The sequence below is a fragment of the Humulus lupulus genome, chromosome 3 (assembly GCF_963169125.1).
Source record: "Humulus lupulus chromosome 3, drHumLupu1.1, whole genome shotgun sequence".
Taxonomy (NCBI): Eukaryota; Viridiplantae; Streptophyta; class Magnoliopsida; order Rosales; family Cannabaceae; genus Humulus; species Humulus lupulus.
This window is the reverse complement of record NC_084795.1, coordinates 36,214,216-36,234,732: the sequence shown is the minus strand read 5'-3', so window position 1 is coordinate 36,234,732 and position 20,517 is coordinate 36,214,216.

Below are 20,517 nucleotides of genomic sequence, written 5' to 3'. Positions count from 1 at the left end.
AATTATCTCCCAAGATTTCCTGAGAATCCGATTATTTAGGAAAGAATATCTGTAACAAATTAATGTAATCTTCCTTGAGCCTATAAATAGTGAAAAAATAGCTCAAGGAAGAGACTTTCTCTTTTGGACATTTTGGCTTTCTAATTACTGAAGATTAGAGTTTTACAAGTGTATTAGAGCTATCACATTTGATATATTGCTTTGTTCTTCAGAGGTTTGTGAAACTCATTGAACCCATAGTTCTTTGATCACTCCTTTGAATCTTATATCAATAATAGGTCAAGTGGACGTCGGTTATTACCAAATTATGGGGCCGAACCACTATAAATTCCTATGTGTTTTATTGTTTCTGTCATTATTCTCATCTCAACATTTCTGTTCACATCAAGCAATTTTGACTTCGTGTCAGTTGACCAAAATCAGGGTCAACAATATATATGCATGTGTTATATTAAATATGCATGTGGGCCCGTTCTTTTTAAAAATGGCACATTTGTGATTTTGGCCCAATGAGGGCATAAATGTGATTATATGTGTTAAATAATTGAGACCACATTATTATGTGGATATATTTGTAATATTCGACTCGAGGCGATCCAAGTGATCGGATTAGCGAAATAGTCACAACGACGTCTAATACTCGGCTCGGTGTAAGCCTAGGGGTATTTTGGGAAATTTAACGTATATTTGAGATTTATCAGGTAACATGTAATTATTTGGTGATTAATTTGGCATGCCGGGAATAGTTGGGAATCTATGGGGATACTTGCAGTTTAGCAGGAAAATGGTAGAAAAGACAGTTTTGCCCTTGGTGATGTTAGAAAGGCTAAGGATAAGGTTAAGGGCGTTTTTGTATTTTGTGATAAAGGATAAACCTTAGAAAAACATTGGAAGCCACTTAGTTCTCCCCTGAAATCTCTTAGTTCTCTCTCTCCCTCGTTTTGTCTCTCTTCTTGGTGCTTTGGTGGGTTTGATCTTATGGGAAGAGAAGAGCTCAGGAATTTGTGGATTCAAGCTGAGAATTGGAGCTAGGACTACTTGAGGATTAGTTCAAGGTCAAAATCACTCCTGAGGTAAGCTTCATGACCTAATTTCTTTGTGAATTCTACTGTTAGAATAGGTTTTGGATGGGTTTTAAGGTTAGCTTTAATTGCTGAATTGGGGTGAAATTTGTGGTTGGTTTTCTGGGTAGTTATAATGTATGGGATGTGCTATTAAGAGTCCTAGAATCAAGTTTGGTTTTAGTTTAAGGTTACAAGGAATTTTGTTGAATTTGGTTTGGAGAAAACGTAGTGAAAATATGCAGGTTTTTCTGGGTTTTGGACTCGAGCTGCAACCCTGTTCTTCAGGTGCCGCGACCTGTGTGTGCGAAGAGGCTTAGAGCCTCTGGATTTTTCCAAGGTGCCATGGTGCAGGTTGAGCAGTGCAGCCTGCATCCCCCAGAAAAGAGCCTCGGGGCTCATTCACTTGTAGCGTGCCGCGGTCCTAGGGGGCTGGGCCGCGACTCAAATAAAGTATATTGGCCAATTAAGGCTTTTTAGGCTCAGGAACTTAAACTTAAGTGCTCGAGAAGGATTCTACTACTCGTTTTAGTAGAATTCGAGGTTCCAGAGGCTAGTATGTTATTATGAAGGTTTTAATTGGTTTAAGTGCTAATGGTTATCCATTATAACCTTGTGGCTAGGGTTACTGCTAAGGCTCAGGGTTGAGGATCATGCTTGAGACCGTCTCATACTTGCAGCTCGGGACTCTAGGTAAGAAAACTGCACCCGGATTGTGGATGGGGCTTAGACCCTGTTAAGGAACATATTATGATTGTGTATAAATCTGTATATGAGAATATCTGGATAGGCATGCTTGTAAATGCTGCCTTCGACTGCTTGTTGTGCAATGTGTATTTGTGATAATATTTGTTTAAAGGCTGGCCTAAGAGTGCTGGGGGCCAATAGCAAGCGTGCGGAATGCAACCCGACCTAAGGGTGTCAGGGTCGGCTTTAAGACTAAAGGACTCAGCCTAAGGGCACCGGACCAGAACATTATACAACAAACAGAAGTGTTGTTTGCACTTAACTAATTGTATTGACTGACTTGATTTGTTTATGTTATTGCTAAGATGAATATTATTATTAAGCTTATTGCTCCTATCCTGCTTTTGATTAAGCTTTTTGACCTAATTCTTCCTGTGCATTTACTGTTGCTTATTTGTGCTTGTTGAATTAAGTTTTCTTACTGAGCCTTGGCTCACAGGTGTTATGTGGTGTAGGTAAGGGAATGGGAATGTCGGACCATCCATGAGTTAGAGAGCTTTAGGGGTGGTGTATACATCAGCAGCTGCTCGACCGCCACGGTTGAAGGTTACATAGGAACTAGAAACAAATTGTATTTTTCCACTTAGGTTGGCTTTTATTGTAATCATTTTGAGGGTTATAATTGCCTTGAAAACACTATTTTTGGGATCCCATGTACCAACTCTTATTTTTTTTATGAAAGTCACCAATTTTATGATCAAAATCTTTTGACCCTAATCCGACAATTACCTTAGTAACACGTTTATGTCCAAACGAAATGATTAGCAAGTCCTGCACTATTTAAAATACACAGTGTAGTGGTCTTGGCTATCTAGGGCATTACAACTTGGTATCAGAGCAGTCTAGGTTTAAGGGTTCCTGAAGATTGGGTGGGCATGTACTCTCGCCGCTAAAGACAAGCTCGACTCAGGGTTTGGTAACCATTTTTGTGATTACATGTTTGATTGTTTAAATTAAATATAAATGTCTTATTTGCATGTTTATGAGTACGCATGAGATATACTGATAAGGGCTGGCCCTTGACTGCTATGTGAATATGATAAGGTGTGCTTATTAGCATTGCTACTGTATGTGAGTGACTATTCAAATACTTGTTTACTTTATAATTGTATACTGTTCCTTGAGTATCGATGTCAGACCATGGGGTAATTTTAAGAGTAATGATATGTGCACCCAAAATATACACCCAAACATTACACACAGTGATGTGGCAGTTTAGTCTAGCCAATCACATTTATTAAAACTGGGACCCACTATTTTAAAAAGCAGTGACACGTCACTGTGTGTAATGTTTGGGTGCATATTTTGGGTGCACATATCCCTGAGAACTGGTCGCAGTTCCTTGCTAACATACAAGCTAGACTTTAGAGTCAAAAGGAAGAAATTTATCTTCTGAGGCAACAGGCTCCACCAAGGAACGCTGCACCTGACTTGCCACCTGTTGTGGCACCAATAGTATAGCCGTCGAAGATTGGGAACAATTGGGAGCCAACGTATGAAAGGTTTAGGAAGCAGCATTCTCCAATCTTCGAGGAAGGAATAGATCCACTTAAGGCTGAATAGTGGATGAGTCTGATCACCTCCATCCTCGACTTCATGATGGTGGTAGGTAATGATAGGGTGGCCTATGCCACTTACATGTCTCGTGATGATGCCCGTATTTGGTGGGAGGTGGCACTCCAGACTCGAGATGTTTCTAATATGAGTTGGGACGAGTTTAGAGATCTATTTAAAAAGAAATACTACAACATTGTCGTTAGAGAGGTAAAGGTGAATGAGTTCATTGGTCTGGTACAGGGCAGCATGATAGTTACTCATAATGCCCTGGAATTCAACAGACTAGCGAGGTTTGCACCTGATCTAGTGCCTACAGATGTAACCAGGCAGGAAATGTTTGTTTGAGGGCTGAATGATATGATAGCCTGAGATGTGCGGGTCACATCAGTACTTGGGGAGATAACTTATGCCCACGTGATTAAGAAGGCCCTCACAGCTGAGGAGGTAGAGAATAATATATGGAGGGAGAGCACTGCGAGACAGGATGTTCAGAGGGCAGTGCCTCCACTTTCAGGATCTGGTAGGGGCAGAGGCCCTAGTATTAGAAAAGGAAGACCCCTAGCACTTCAACCACTATTGGTCCTTATAGGAGGGACTGGGGTGTTTAGGGTGGCCGTCAGGGTGGCAGTGAGGCATGGATAAGCTACCCAGAGTGTGCTAGATGCAGGAAGTGACATCTGGGTGAATGCCGGGCGAAAGCCTGTTACTTATGCGAGGTGATTGGGTACCTCAAGAAAAATTGCTCGATTGTGAAGAAAGAAGAATCAGGGAAGGCAGAAAACTTGACTCCAGCTTGAGTGTTCACCTTGACGCAGGCAGAGGCTGAGGAAAATCCCTCGGTGTTGACAGGTCAACTTTTTAGTGTTGGATCTTCATATACTGTACTGAATGACTCTGGTGCTACACATTCATTTGTTTCTAACAAAATGATTGATATATTGTGTAGACTTAATGAGTATTATATTGCGGGGTTCGGGACTATACTGCCTACAGGGGAACTGGTAGTTTCTAGGAGATGGGTTAGAGCACTGCAAGTGCTGGTGGATAGTAGGGAACTATCAGTAGACTTGATTGAGTTGGGTATGGATGACTTCGACATGATTTAGGGGAGGAATTGGTTAGTCAGATATAGGGTAACTGTAGATTGTAGGAAAAAGATGGTGACTTTTGAGCCTAAGGGTGAGGACCCCTTCATTTTTGTTGGTATTGTGCACGGACCTTGCATTCCCATGGTATCAGCGTTGAGGGCCAGAGACCTATTACGAGGAGGTTGTATAGGTTTTCTAGCCAGTGTGGTGGATACCACTAGGGTCATGCCAGTGGGGCCGGGGGAGACTAGATTTGTATGTGAGTTCTTACTGGGACTGCCGCCACACCGGGAGATCATGTTCATCATTGAGTTAGCACCGAGTCTCGAACAAGTATCGAGGGTACCATACAGAATTGCTCCATAAGAGATGAAAGATTTAAAGATACAGTTACATGAGTTATTGGATCTGGGGTTTATCAAACCTAGCTTCTCACCATGGGGTTCTCTAGTATTGTTTGTGAAGAAGAAGGATGGGACCCTGAGAATGTGCATAGACTATAGGGAGTTGAACAAGTTGACTATAAAAAATAAGTACCCATTACCAAGGATAGATGACTTGTTCGATCAGTTGTAGGTTAAGACTGTATTCTTGAAGATTGATCTTCGACCTGGTTATCACCAACTGAGGATCAAGGACGAGGATATTACGAATATGGCCTTCTGCACGAGGTATGTGCATTATGAGTTCTTGGTCATGTCATTTGGATTGACCAATGCCCCATCAACATTTATGGATCTAATGAACGAGGTGTTCAAAGATTACTTAGATCAGTTCGTGATTGTCTTCATCGATGACATTCTGGTTTACTCTTGTTCAGAGTTAGAGCATGAGAAACATCTTCAATTGGTGCTGCAAAGGTTAAGGGAGCACTGGTTGTATGCTAAATTTAAGAAGTGTGAGTTCTGGCTACTGGGGGTAACATTCCTTGGACATATTGTTAGTTGAGACAGGATTAAGGTAGATTCAGCCAAGGTAAAAGCAGTTAGCATTGGCCGAGGCCAAGGAACACCTTGGAGGTTAGGAGTTTCCTTGGGTTAGCGGGATATTACAGATGGTTCATGGAAGGGTTTTCAAAGATTGCCACACCGTTGACTGAGTTGACGTGGAAGAATTTGAGGTTCACATGGTCAGACAAATGTGAGGGCAGTTTCCAGGAACTGAAGCGACAATTGATTACTGCTCCAATGCTAAGTCTTCCTTCAGACGGGGACAAGTTCGTAGTGTATTGTGACACATCAAGACTGGGGTTAGGATGTGTGTTGATACAGAGTGGGAAGGTTATTGCCTATGCATCAGTGTAGTAAAAGGAATATGAGCAACGATACCCTACCCGTGATTTGGAGCTAGCAGCGGCGGTATTTGCACTGAAAGTGTGGCGACACTATTTGTATGGAGAGAAGTGCGAGATATACACCGAACATAAGAGTTTGAAGTACTTCTTCACCTAGAAGGACCAAAATATGAGACAAAGGCATTGGCTAGAGTTCGTGAAGGATTATGACTGTGACATCCCTTATCACCAAGGAAAATCCATTGTAGTGGCAGACGCTTTGAGCCAGGCGGGCCCAAGACAGCTTTTTAGCTCGAAGCAGATATCGAAAGAATTGACAGAAGAAATGACTAGAGTGAGGATTGAATTGGTAGTGGGCCAATTGGCCAATATTACTTTAAAGTCTACCCTCTTGGAAAAATAAAAGAGGGCTAGATGGGTGATACACAGTTTCAGAAGATTAGAGGGGATGTCCTAGCTAGAGTAGGTAAGGATTATTCCATTTTGGAGACGGGTTTGTTGAGATATAACGATCGGATCTTTATTTTGATGGATACGAGTATCAGATGAGAGATTCTTGATGAATCTCATACTACACCATACTCACTACGTCCGGGAACCACGAAGATGTATCAGAATCTACGGTTGTTGTACTAGTGGTCTGGGATGAAGAAAGACGCGGTTGATTACGTAGCAAAGTATTTAACCTGTCAGCAGGTGAAGGCTGAACACCAGCGACCAGTAGGGTTGTTACAGCCTTTAGGTATTCCCGAGTGGAAGTGGGAAATATTACCATGGACTTTGTAGGAGGCTTGCCAAGGACGGTGGGGCAACATGAATCGATGTGGGTGATAGCAGACAGATACACCAAGTCAGCTCACTTTTTGCAGTGAGGACAACCTATACGATGGACCAGTATGTGGAGATATATGTGAGGGACATTGTACGTCTCCATGGGGTTCCAAAGTCTATCGCATCGGACCAGGATCCCATATTTACCTCCAAGTTTTGGAGTGGTTTGCAGAAGGCTATGGGGACTCAATTAAAATTCAGTTCAATCTTTCATCCTTAGACAAACGGGTTGTCTGAAAGGACAATTAAGATATTGGAGGACATGCTTAGAGCATGTGTGCTAGAGTTCATGGGGTCTTGGAGTAAGTACCTCTTGTTGATTGAGTTCTCGTACAACAATAGTTATTAGTCAATGATTGGAGTAGCTCCATACGAGATGTTGTATGGAAAGAAGTGTAGATCACTCATTCATTGGGATGAGATGGGGGAAAGGAAGTATTTGGGACTAAAGATGGTTCAGAAGACTAATGAAGCTATTGAGAAGATCCAAGCTCGAATGCTCACTTCGTAGAGCAGACAGAAAAGCTACACTAACCCTAAGCGTAGGGACGTGGAGTTCCAGGTAGGGAACCACATATTTTTGCGAGTTTCGCCATTGCTAGGGGTAAGGAGATTTGGGGAAAAGGGCAAGCTGAGCCCTAGATTCGAAGAACCTTTAGAGATCTTGGAGAGGATGGGACAAGTAGCCTACAAATTGGCTCTGCCCACATCGTTATCAAGAGTTCATGATGTGTTCCAAATCTCAATGCTTAGGAAGTATGTGTCAGATACGACCCATGTTGTAACGCCCTGGATAACCAATACCATTACACTGTGTATTTTAAAATAGTACAAGACTTGCTAATCAAGTCGTTTGAACACTAATGTGATCTTGAGGTCAAGTATCAGGTTAGGCTTAAAATATTTTGATTATAAACAGTTAATTTTCATTAAAACAGATGTTTGATACATGGGATCCCAAAAATAGGGTATATGTGGTAATTACAATCCTCAAAAGTTAATACGACAAAAGCCAGTCTAATTGCAAGATACAAGTTTTTAGGGCATTATCCCTGTACTATCCCTCAGTTGTTGCGGACGAGCAACTGACTATGTACACTTCGCCCGTAGAGCTCTCGAACTCATGGTTGGTCCAGTTTTCCTTTGCCTTTACCTGCACCACGTAGCACCCGTGAGCCAAGGCCTAGCAAGAAAACCATAAACATTAAGCATATATAACAATATTAGTATTAAATCAATCTTAACATAACCAGTTCAGTTATATAATTGAATACAAGCATTAAACTAACTAATTGTACACATATAATCTCAAGTTCATATCTTAACCAGTTTCACAAATGTTCAGGGTTGGCACGCTTAGGCCGAGTTGCGTTCAGTACACTTATCATCAACCCCGACACTCTTACGCCATTCATTCTCATATACATAACAATCGTACAATCACACAGTACACATACTCAGATATTGGGAACCTTAGTCCCGTTCACAACAACAAGGGTGCAGTTTTCTGACCTTGAATCCCGAGCGAAGAATAAAGAATGACCCTGAGCACGTTCCTCAGCCCTGAGCCTTAGCGATAATCCTAGTCACAAGGAAAATGGGTAACCTTCAATTTCTAATCCAAATAAATGTTTAGGAAACAAAAACTAGCCTCCGGGACCTGGAATTCAACTAAATCAGGTAGTAGAATTCGTCCCGAGCGCTTAGGTTTGAACCCCCGAGCCTAAAAACTATCCTAGGCCAAAGTTGACAAGGCGGGATGCGACCTGGACTTGAGGGTCGCGGCGCGCCTCAAGTCAGAGGCACAACCTCATGCATCTGGGGGAGGCGGGCCGCAACTTGCCCCCTAGGGTCGCGGCGTGCCTCAAGTCAGCAAGCCCTCCTAAGGCATTCTGGGCACGCGGGCCGCGACATCTATGAGTTGGGTCGCAGCGCGCCCCCGTGCATGAAAAATTCCCTGGGTTTCTTCAACACTTTACCCAGCCACAACCTCAAAAATCCATCTAACTATACTCCCAAATCTATACTTATTTCAAGAATGAGTCTAGGACTCTCAATTACAAGTTTAGGCTCACAAACACTCAAAACCCAACTAAATTTACCATTCCAAACCAACAATCAGCCATCACCAAGAACCTAGCCAAGCTCACCCTAAGAACCAAGCCAAATTCAACCTATTAACCTAGATTCCCAACAGAAAAAAAAGACAAGATCCTTACCTAAGTTGAAGCTTTAATCCTCAGAGGTTTTTTGAATAATCCAAACTTAATTCCCTCCAAGGTTCCCAGTTCAACTCTCTAAGTTTTCTTCTATTTTTCCTTTAGCTTCAAGAAACAAGGAGAGGGAGAGTGAGTACGTGAGTGAGAGGGAGTGAGAATATCCAAATGCTTCAAGAGGGTTCTTCTTGTTTCCTAAGACCCAACTGATCTAACCCTTAGCTAAAAAGACTAGATCCCCTCAAGTTCTCCCAGCCCCCTAATAGCCTCCAAGGGTAAAATGGTCTTTCTCCTAATTCCCTCTAACTCCTCAAGCATTCCTAACACTTACCAGTTAATCCTGTCTGTGCTCTTCCGAGCCGGGTATTAAACCCTGCTGTGACTATTTCACTAATCCACTCACTAGGACCTTCTCGAGCCATATATTGCAAATATATATCCACATAATAATGTGGTCTCAACCATTTATCACATATAATCACATTTATGCCCTTAATAGGCCAAAATTACAAACATGCCCTTATAAACAGCAAAGGGCCCATATGCATATCTAATACTCATAAACATGCATATACCATATTCACATAATCATATTAATCATGCATGCCACATAGTTACGCATTTAACCAATTAAACACACATATAAACCAATTATGCCCTCCCTACACGCTAATCAAGGTGCTAAACCCTATTAGCAATTTTGGGTCGTTACACATGTATTGGGATATGAGGTTCTGGAGCTACAATATATTTTTCCTATGAGGAGCGACCAATTCAGATCCTAGACAAAAAGGACAAGGTTCTAAGAAACATGACGATTCCTCTAGTCAAAGTCTTATGGAGGAATAACAAGGTCAACGAAGCAACCCGAGAGCTAGAATCGGCTATGCAGGATCAATATCCCAAGTTATTCAGGTAAATTTTGAGGATGAAATTTTCAGTAGGAGGGGATAATAGTAACATCCCAAAAATGCTAATAAGGCTTAGTGCCTGGAGGGCCTAATTGGATGTATGTGTGAAATTAATTGATTCAATGTGTGACTACATGGCATACATGATTTATATGATAATATGAATATATATATATGTGCATGTTTATGAGTATTAAATATGCATGTGGGCATGTTCTTGTTAAAAGGATTATATTTGAGATTTTGGCCTGATGAAGGCACAAATGTGATTATATGTGTTAAATGATTAAGACCACATTATTATGTTGATATATTTGCAGTATTAGACTCAAGGCGATCCAAGTGAGCAGATAAGCGGAATAGTCACAACGGGGTCTAATACCCAGCTCGGGGGTGAGCCTAGGGTTATTTTGGGAAATTTAACGTATATTTGGGATTTATCGGGTAACAGGTAATTATTTGTTGATTAATTGGGCGTACCGGGAATAGTTGGGAATCTATGGGGCTACTTGAGGTTTACCGGGAAAATGGTGGCAAAGACAGTTTTGCCCTTGCTGGTGTGAGAAAGGATAAGGATAAGGTTAAGGGAATTTTTATCTTTTGTGATAAGGGATAAACCTTAGGAAAAAACTGGAAGCCACATAGTTCTCCCTTGAAGTCTCTCAGCTCTCTTTCTCCCTCATTTTCTCTCCTCTTCTTGGTGCCTTGGTAGGTTTGATCTTATGGGAAGGGAAGAGCTTGGGAATTTGTGGATTCAAGATGATAATTGGAACTAGGACTACTTGGGGATCAGTTCAAGGTCGAAATCACTCCTGAGGTAAGCTTCATGACCTGATTTCTGGTTAATTCTGCTGTTAGAATAAGTTTTGGTTGGGTTTTAAGGTTAGCTTTAATTGCTTAATTGGGGTGAGATTTGTGGTTGGTGTTTTTGGGTAGTTATAATGCATGGGCTGTGTTGTTAAGAGTCCTAGACTCAATTTTATTTTTATTTCAAGGTTAAAAGGAATTTGGCTAAATTTTGTTTGGAGAAAACGTAGTGAAAATATGCAGATTTTCTTGGGTTTTGGGCTCGAGTCGCAGCCCTATTCTTCAGGCGCCAGGGCCCTATGTGTGTGATTAGGCTAGGACCCTCTGAACTTTGCCCAGGCATCGTGGCATAGGTTGAGGCGCGCTGCGGTCCGCGTCCCCCAAAAGAGAGCCTCGGGGCTCATTGAATTGTAGCGCACTGCGGCCTTAGGGGGCTGGGCCACGGCTCAAATAGGGGATATTGTCCATTTAAGCGTTTTTAGGCTCGGGAACTCAAACCTAAGTTCTCGGGAAGGATTCTACTACCTGGTTTACTATAATTCGAGGTTCCAGAGGCTAGTATGTTATTATGGGGTTTTTAATTGGTTCATGTTATAATGGTCATCTATTATCTCCTTGTGACTAGGGTTACCGCTAAGGCTCGGGGTTGAGGATTATGCTCGGGTCCTTCTCACACATGCAGCTTGGGACTCGAGGTAAGAAAACTGCACCCGGGTTGTAGATGGGGCTTAGACCCCTGTTAATGAGCATATTATTATTGTGTATATATCTATATCTGAGAATATCTGGATAGACATGCTTGTATATTCTACCTTCGACTGCTAGTTGTGCAATGTGTATTTGTGATTATATTTGTTTAAGGGCTGGACTAAGGGTGCCAGGGGCCGATAGAAAGCGTGCGGAACGTGGCCCGGCCTAAGGGTGTCGGTGTAACGCCCTTCTACCCAGGGACCATTACACTGTGTAATTTAAATAGCGCTAAACTCAATAAACGAGTCATTTGGCCATAATTCTGTAGCTAAACGTGATTAACGATTTAGTGTTAATTTTTTTTGTCAAAGGTACAAATGTTTCACTAAAACGTTTACTGTACACATGGGATCTCAAAATACATGTAAAAGGTTAATTACAATAAAAGAGTTACAACCAGCCGACCTAAGCAGGAAAATATGGTTTAACCCTAGTTCCTTAATAAACCCTTGGTCGTGGTGGTCCAGCAGCCGCATATGTACACATCGTCATCTAAGCTCTCCAACTCATGGATGGTTTAACTTTCTTTTCCCTTTACCTGCACCACATAGCACCCGTGATCTGAGGTTGAGCAAGAATACTTAAACATGCTTATAAGTAATTAATAACATGTTACAAAAGCATGCTTAGTAGTGATAACCCTACTCATGCATGCATACAGATACAAATAAATGATTATGGAATCATTCTGGCTCAACACCCTAGGATATGGGACTAATAAGTCACCCTGGGGCCCTGTCCTCTGTATAACTAGCTTTGAAACTGATCTAGCGTACTCTGTGCTAAGTTGTCTTCGACCAATAGACCGGTCAAGCTTATGATGCACTCCTGGTTAGGCTAGATCATATGGACTTGAGCTTAGCACGCTATAGCTCTACTTTACTTATAAGTCAATGCCTTACGACCAGCATTTAGTGTGTTAATGTCATCCTTGACTAATAAATCAATGCTTTATGACCAACACTCGCCATGCTATTGTCTTCCTTGATTATTAAGTCAATGCTTTATGACCAACACTCACCATGCTAATGTCTTTCTTGACTAATAAGTCAATGCTAGGATATGGGACTAATAAGTCACCCCGGGGCCCTAAGTCCTATCCTCTGTATAAGTGTACCTGACGCTGAACAACACCCACGTGCTAAGGCCGTTCTTGACTAATAAGTCAATTCTAGGATATGTGACTATTAAGTCACCTTAGGTCTCTTAGTCATATCCTTTGTATAAGCGTACCTGGCGCTGACCATCACTCAATGTGCTTAGGCTGTTCTTAACTAATTAGTCAATGCTAGGATATGTGACTATTAAGTCACCTCAGGTCTCTTAGCCATATCCTCTGTATAAGCACTTCTGGTTCTCCTAACCAAACCGACCAGTGCTCAGTGCTATTGCCGTCCTTGACATATAAGTCAATGCCTTTCGACCAGCGCTCAACGCTATTGTTGACCTTGACTGATAAGTCAAAGCTTTACGACCAGAGCTCAACGTTATTGTCATCCTTGCCTAATAAGTCAAGCCTTTCTCAATAAGATAATGCAGGCAGGCATATATCATGTTACAAATATCCAGATATAAAGAATTCAACATGCTTAATCAATAATACAAGCATAATCATAATCATGGACATTTACATATACTCAAGCTCTGATCAACTCCATATTCAACATTTAAGTTACGCCATATGTATTACATGCATCACATGTATCACATATTGGGTGCAGTTTTTTACCTTTGGTCCAAGCACAGGTTACCAATCAATGCCATCGAGCACGATCCTGATTCTGAACCCCAAGTGATAACCTAGTCACAACCATAATATAGAATCCCATAAAAAATGAGTAAATAAAGACTTCTGGATAGAGTCCTAGCCTCCGGGATGTCAAATCCTACTAATCTAAGTAGTAGGATCAATCTGAGCCCTTAGATTTAAGTTCCCACAACTAAAAACACAACCTGGCCAAAACTGCTCAGGCGGGTCATGAGCTGGCCCTAGGGGTTGCGGCGCACCGCTAACACAGACAACCCTCTGCTTGGGATTCAGGGAGTGGGACGTGACTTGCCCCCTAGAGTTGCGGTGCCCCCCAGGCAGAACCCGTCTCGGTCCTGGGTTCTCATAGGTCGCAGCGCCCATGAACATGGCCAAGACCCAACCTCGAACCGAACCATTTTCTTCGTTTTCCCCATTTTAAATCCTTCCAAAAACCTACCCAAATATATCCAAATCCCAAAAAAAAAGTTCCCAAACATCTCAATGGCCCAAAAACATGAAAACCAAAGTCCCAAACCATTCAAAAACTCATAAAAAATGTAAAATCCAATCAATGATTAAAAACTCGAATACTCAAAACTTAAAGCTTGGATTACCTCTGATCGAGTTGTTTCCCAGTTAAATCCTTCAACTAACAAGCTTCTAATCTTCCCTAGAACCATTATGACTCTAACCTTGCTTGAATCCGACTCCTAAAACTCGAGTTTCCTTTGAAAATGCTAACAGGTGTCAAATGAACAAACGGGAGAGAGAGAGAACGTACTGAACATTCTTTTTATTTCTGACAGGTTACTCCCAATATATCATCAAATAATCATTCCCATTACCCAATATCCCGATAATGTGCTAAATACCCAATATACCCCTTGATTCACACCGATTCAAATATTGATCCCATTGCGACTTTCCTACTAGCTTGCTCCCTAGGATCATCTCGTGCCGAGTAACCTAAATATATCCACATAATAATTTGTTCACGCAAATATATCACATATATGCCAAATATACCCATAATAGGTCAAATTACGAAAACTGCCCTTTTAATCATAAATGAGCCCACATGCATATTTAATATACCTAAACATGCATATCAAGTCATATTATAATATAACTCACATAATCACATATTGATAAACACATATATCACATAATCACACAATTTCCATAATTTGCCATCCTGGCCCCCTAATCAAGGCCCTAAGCCTTATTAGGTAATTTGGGACTTTACAATATTTAGTCAAATCCCATTGTTGACTAGTTTTTTTAGCCAACTGATGCGGAGTCAAAATAATTGATTTGAGTGCTTTCAATAAGACAATTAATGAACAATAAATGAGCCATGAACCAAATAATAATGAGCAGTAAATAATAAAGAACACCAAGATTTATAGAGGTTCGACCCCAGGGATAAGTAATGACCTACTTCCTCTTAATTTGTACTGATCTTAAGGTTTTACACAAAATATCCCGTGAATATAGGTAGATTTCTAAGTGCAAATAACCATACAGAGTGACAGAATTGTTGTTAAGTACTAACTTAGGCTGCTCGGTATGTTTCTAGTACTGGTCGGTGAGTAATTTTCGTGAACCCTTCCATTGAGGTGGAGCGTTTGCATTTATACTGATCTTGTTGCCCAGGGGTTACGACCGAGCATAACTTATGGGAAAATATACCTATATCCTCACAGGTGGTTGCTTCCCTATTCTATAGCAACTTTGAGCCAGCTTTCTGGGCTGTTAGACGCTCTTTGCGGATGGTTGGGCGATTCCAACGGAGAGCTAACAGGAAGTCTAACTACTTTCCTCTGATAATCTATGTTTGTTCGTCACATCGACCAACTGCACTCCTAGCGGGCATACTGAGCAGTGACTATTATACTGACCAACAAGTTTCCTGGGGGTCCTGTCAAGCAGCTGAGCTTCTGGAGATAGTATGCCAAGCAGTAACTTTTCGTATACCCTGCAGGTATACACTGACCAACCTATCGAGGGGTCTGCCCAGCCTATTCCACGTGTCCAATCTTGGTGCCACGTCATACATGTCATTTTTTGGGAAAACATTTGCCCCCCCCCCCCCCCCCCCCCCCCAAGTTTGCAATGGTGTAAAGGCAGCATGGAAAATTTTCTCTAGTGATCATACTGTGTAGCCTGTTCAGGGTACACCCCCCTTGCTACATGGCATAACACTTGGTGTGTTTAATAGCCTTAGTATTTCCAAGAAATAACTTTTCAGTTTTTCTCGCCTTTTTTGGAAACGTAAAGTGCCATAACATTCCTCCACTAATTGTACTGTGCAGTTACCAAAAAGTGGTTGACGTACCTGGCGGTTGAGGCGAAGTGATTGGAAGGATGTGCTAACGTATTTGTGGAGGAGTGTCTACAACAATTGAAGGGAGGCGTGTGTGCAGAGAAGGTGTTGCGCCTGGCTGATAAGTAGTCTCTCCCTTCCCTGTTATCACTTTACACTCTCCCTTTTCCAGATATTACCCATACTTAGAGGTCTTCGAATCTTCAACCTCCCCCACTGACCATCACTCAGTCGTGCTCTACCAAGGCTCTTTGCAACACACTCACTCAAGCTGCCTGCTGCCTGAAAGTCTTCCATTTTACCTTTACGTTTTTTTGTTGTGACCGTGGGTAATATTCTTGATAAAGCCCTTAGATTTCTTGAATGCATGTGGCTTTAATCTATAAATAGATGGATATTTTGAGTAGCTTTCGACCTGGGTAATCTATTTGAACCTCTGATTTTGTAAAAACTGGGTTTTAACATCCCCATTTTGTTGATTTATGCTCGGTGTTCTTGAAGGACACCAAGAATTCCACTCAAAATTTTTTTTGGGGAAAAGCCTCCACTTTCTTGGGTTCACCTACTTTTAATATGATATGCCTACTGTTGGGTATGTCATACCGTATTTGTTCTGGGCTGGTCGGTATAGTCTATGTCATTTCTACCGACCAGTACTGTTCGGTGCTCTTGCCTCACCTTTCCCCTTTTTCTTGTGTGCGAAGGGGGAAGTTGACCACCGAACCGGCTTGTACCTCATCAATTGGAACAATCAATGGCCCGCATCAAGCATACTAACCGTGGTGTGGAGGAGGAAGATCCCCATGTTACACGTCGTGCCATCGCCAGAGATGTGCAGGAGGTCCCATCCCCTGAGGAAGAGCTGAGCACCTCAGCCCAGGAAGGGGAAGTCGAAACTGACTATGCCAGGGAGATCTATACCGAGGCCATTCTCAATCTTGCATCAGAGACAAAGGAGGTCCGTCTATACGTAGCTCCCACCAGCACCATTTCTAACAAACAATTGCAAAACATCAAAGAGCATTTCAAGCTCGAAAATGTTTCGATCCTCAAACCTACTGACTCACAAACTGTCGAGCACCCCGGAGCCCAGTTCTGTGCTAGGAGCAGATTTCACATTAACATTAGTGCCACCCTTCCACTTTTACCATACTTCCATAGTGTGGCAGACTATTTTTGGCTTTGCCCACCCAGATCAATCCTAAGGGCATCTCGTTCCTTTTGGCCCTTTATGTTTTGTACAAATCCTAAAACTGGCCAGTGCCAACTGCACATGAAATAAACTAACTCTTTGGCTTCAGTCCAGCCCTCGACAAGGAAGGTCGGGGTATTTTTACTTTAGCCACCAAGACTCCAACATTTACTAGGCGAATACTAAAGGTATCTCCAAGGTTGTTGAGTATGCCAGCCTATACTTCGTGACATCAGACATTGTTGCTAATCATTTGTCCTTTCTTCGCAATGGCCCCTTCAGCAGGCCGACCCCCACCAGAGAGATGGAGAGATGAGCCAAAGAACTAGCTGCCATGGACCTTAGCTGCAAATATTTGGTGGCCTTGACCACCGCAGAAAGACTTGCATCTGCCAGGCTCTACCCTAACCCCAAGACAAGGACCAAGGGTGCCACCCCTACTAGGCAGTCGCCCAGTCCACCACCCAGTAAAAAGCAAACCAAACCATAATTCCCTCCGTCCAGACCCTATGTAGCCCACCGAATAAGAAGTTCAACCAAAGTTGTTATCAAGGAGCCTGCTGAGCAAGGCGCTACCAAAACTGTCGCTATCCCCCAGCCTGGAAAGGGCAAGCAGACTGCATTAGAGCATATAGATAAAGACTCATTAAGCAGTGGTAGGGATCTTCTGTTCGGGGTAGCTGACTACTCGGTGGGAGGGAAGGAGGGTGTTCTAACTCTCTTTCCACAACTTTCTTTTACTTTTGCATAATTATGATGATTTTCTTGCTCCAACCTTGCTCGACAGCTTTACTAATCTTTCACTTTCAATTCACAGATATGTCGTCCGTCTTTTTAAAGAAGTTTTCCTAGAAGCATACAAGCAGTCCTAGCAGTCAGGCTCCCTCAGCCAAGCGTCAGAGAGTTGACTCACCTACCGAAGCTACTGAGCAGGTCAAGAAGATCCATGAGAAGACTCCTTCTCAAAAAAAGGCGCATACATCTTCGCGCAAATCTAGAAAGAGCAAAGGACTCCCTACCGAGGAGGTTATCCATACACCCACTGCACCAGGGCTAGCTACTCTGAGCAGAGCCCCAGAAGGCACTACTGAGGACCCTACTGAGGAGGTCCATGGGCCTTTAAAGAAAACCATGGCCATCTAACAAGGACATATCAAAAGGGTGCTCCTCCCAAGCTGGATTTATGGATACCAAATCTCTGGAGTACATCACTAGTACTGGTCTCTAGCATGTTTTATGGTAAGTAATTGATCTGCTCAGTGTTTAACTAATCTTACTTCTTTGTTATTTGTTTTAAATTCCTTCATTCCGCATTGCAGGCAATGCTAGCTCTCAGCAACGCTCATCACTACACCAAGGGGGTGAGCAAGCATGTGGCTGGCTTGGTAAAAGAGTTCGAGGACAAAGCCTCTCAAGTTGCCCAGCTGACCGAGGAAGTCCAAAATATTTAGCAGACCTCAAAGCAAATTTCCAAAGAGAACGAGGGGCTCAAGTCTGCTTCTGAGCAGAGGAATCTTGACGTCAATTGACTGGAGACGAGGGTGGAGGAGCTGAAAGATTTTTCCATGAGGAATGCTGCCGAGGGGAGAGCCATCCAGGATGAGAAGGATGAACTAGCAAATGCCCTTGATGAAGAGAAAGTTAGTACAACTGTTGATGCTGCGGCCTACGAGGCTTTTGGCATGAGCACTTTCTATGACTTCTGGGTGCGCAATAAGGGGGTAGATTATAGCTATCTGGGGGAGGCTTTCGATGAGCTTAAACAATACTATATTAAGAGAGAACAAGCCGAGGTCCACACTATGTCCACCGAATAGGCTCCAGTTGTCCAGGACCCTGCTTTCTCTTTTGTCGAATAAGAAAACCCTTCTGCTCCTGAGGATTCTACTTTGCTCTCAAGTATAAGTGCTTCAGCTGACACTTCTGTTCCTACTGACCAACCTCAAGACTTGCTTGCCACCCAGCCTCAAGACCAACCAACTAACCAACTTCAAGACCAACTAACTCCCCTACCTCAAGACCCTTGAAACATTTAATCTTTTTAGCTTTTCTTTTATTTTTGCAAAGACAAAATATGGCTGAGCCGAGAAGCCTTTAATCTCGAGCAATCTTTTACTTTGATCAAAACAACATAGTTGAGTCGAGCAGCCTTTAATCTTGAGCAATCTTTTACTTTTCTATAAAATGCTTCTCGTTTTAACTATATATCTGCTAGTGCCTTTATTTTTACTTACTACTCGGCGTATACTACTTTTGGAGCTGTGCAGTTTTGTAAATCAGAGCTGTTAAAAATTTTCGAATGAGTTGTAAACAAAAATGGTTCAACTTTATCTACAGAAATTGTTTTAGGGCTCTTTGTGTTGCCCGATATATACCGAACAACGCACAAGCACTTTAACAATAATAAAATTTAACGTTTCTATGTCCTTTTAATTACGCGGTTTTCTCTCTGCTTGTTCATGTGTGACTATGGTGCCCCCTAAGTGACTTAGCAGGATTCATAACTTGTGGGTTATCCTCTTGGTCACTTGCTAATTGACAAGAGTTGTTCGTAATAACATGTTCAAGGGTACTTGGGTTTGCCAAAACCTACAAAGGTTTCACACACTGCCAACAATTCCTGAAATAAATCACTAGTTAGCAAGATATTTATTGTAAATATAAGGTGTTATCCCAAAAATTGGCATATCTAACGTGGCACTAAACTTGGACACGTAGAGCAGACTGGGCAGACCCCCCGACAAGTTGGTCAATATATACCTATAGAGTATACGATAAGTTATTGCTTGGCATGCTATCGCTAGAGGCTCAGCTGCTCGGCAGGACCCCCAGAAACTCGCTGGTCAGTATGATTGGTAGACTGGTTAGAATACACTTGACAAATGAATAAAAGTCACTGCTCAGTACGTTTTCCAGGATAGCAGCTGGCCGGAATGAAGAGCAGACATACTTACTCAGACGAAATTTGTTACACTCTCCGTTGAACTCCACGAGAATCTCCCAACCACCCGCAAAGAGTGCCTGGCAATCTTGATGACTTGGTCAAAGCTCTTGAAGAAGAGGACAACAACTACTCTGCGAGAAGAGAGGGATGTTCCCTATCAGTTAGGTACAGGGACAAACTAGAGGCGAAGGGAACAATATAAATACAAACTCTCCACCACTGTGGGGGGGGGGGGGGGGTTCAGAAAAATAGCCTACCGACCTGCATTAGGAACATACCGAGCAGTTTGGTTCGGTATTTAGCAGTGACTCTGCCACATTGTATTGTCTTTTACACATAGAAATCTACTTGTAATCCCTGGAGATCTTGTGTAAGCCTTCAAAATTTATACAAATCTAAGAGGACATAGGGCATTACCAATCTTTGGGGCCGAACCTCTATAAATCTTGGTGTTCTTTATTATTTATTTCTCATTGTTATCAGGTTCTTGGCTCATCTATGGGGTATTGATTGTCTAATTGAAAGCTCTCTAATTAATTATTTAATTCCGCGTCAGTCGGCTAAAAAACAAGTCAACATTGTGGTGCTTTCATTGAGAGCCTAAGACAACCACATTCAGATTTTATTACTGCAAGGAGGGTAGTCTCAATCAGAAGATCAAGCCAAGAGCCTCTAGAGCCTGAGGATGAAATCTCTCACCAAGTCCCGTCAATGAGCAATTTCAATGGGCAGCGAAGTGGCCTACTGCACAGAAATCCATCTGTTGTTGGGGGGAAAACCGCTGGGCCCACTGCACCAGGTCGTAGAGCTACTACATCCGCTGGAATCACTCAGGCAGGAACATCAGGTGGAACTGCTGCTCGGGGTACCAACCAACAGGGACCCAGAGTTGGAGATCCTGGGTGATATGAACCCCACAAAGATATTTAAGGACTCAACCCTAAAATTGATCAGAAAAGGGAAGTTGTTGGGCAGATGCAAGATCAACTTGCTTCCATGAACCAGGGACGAGTCACTGCGCATGAGGCCCTTAATGAAGCTTT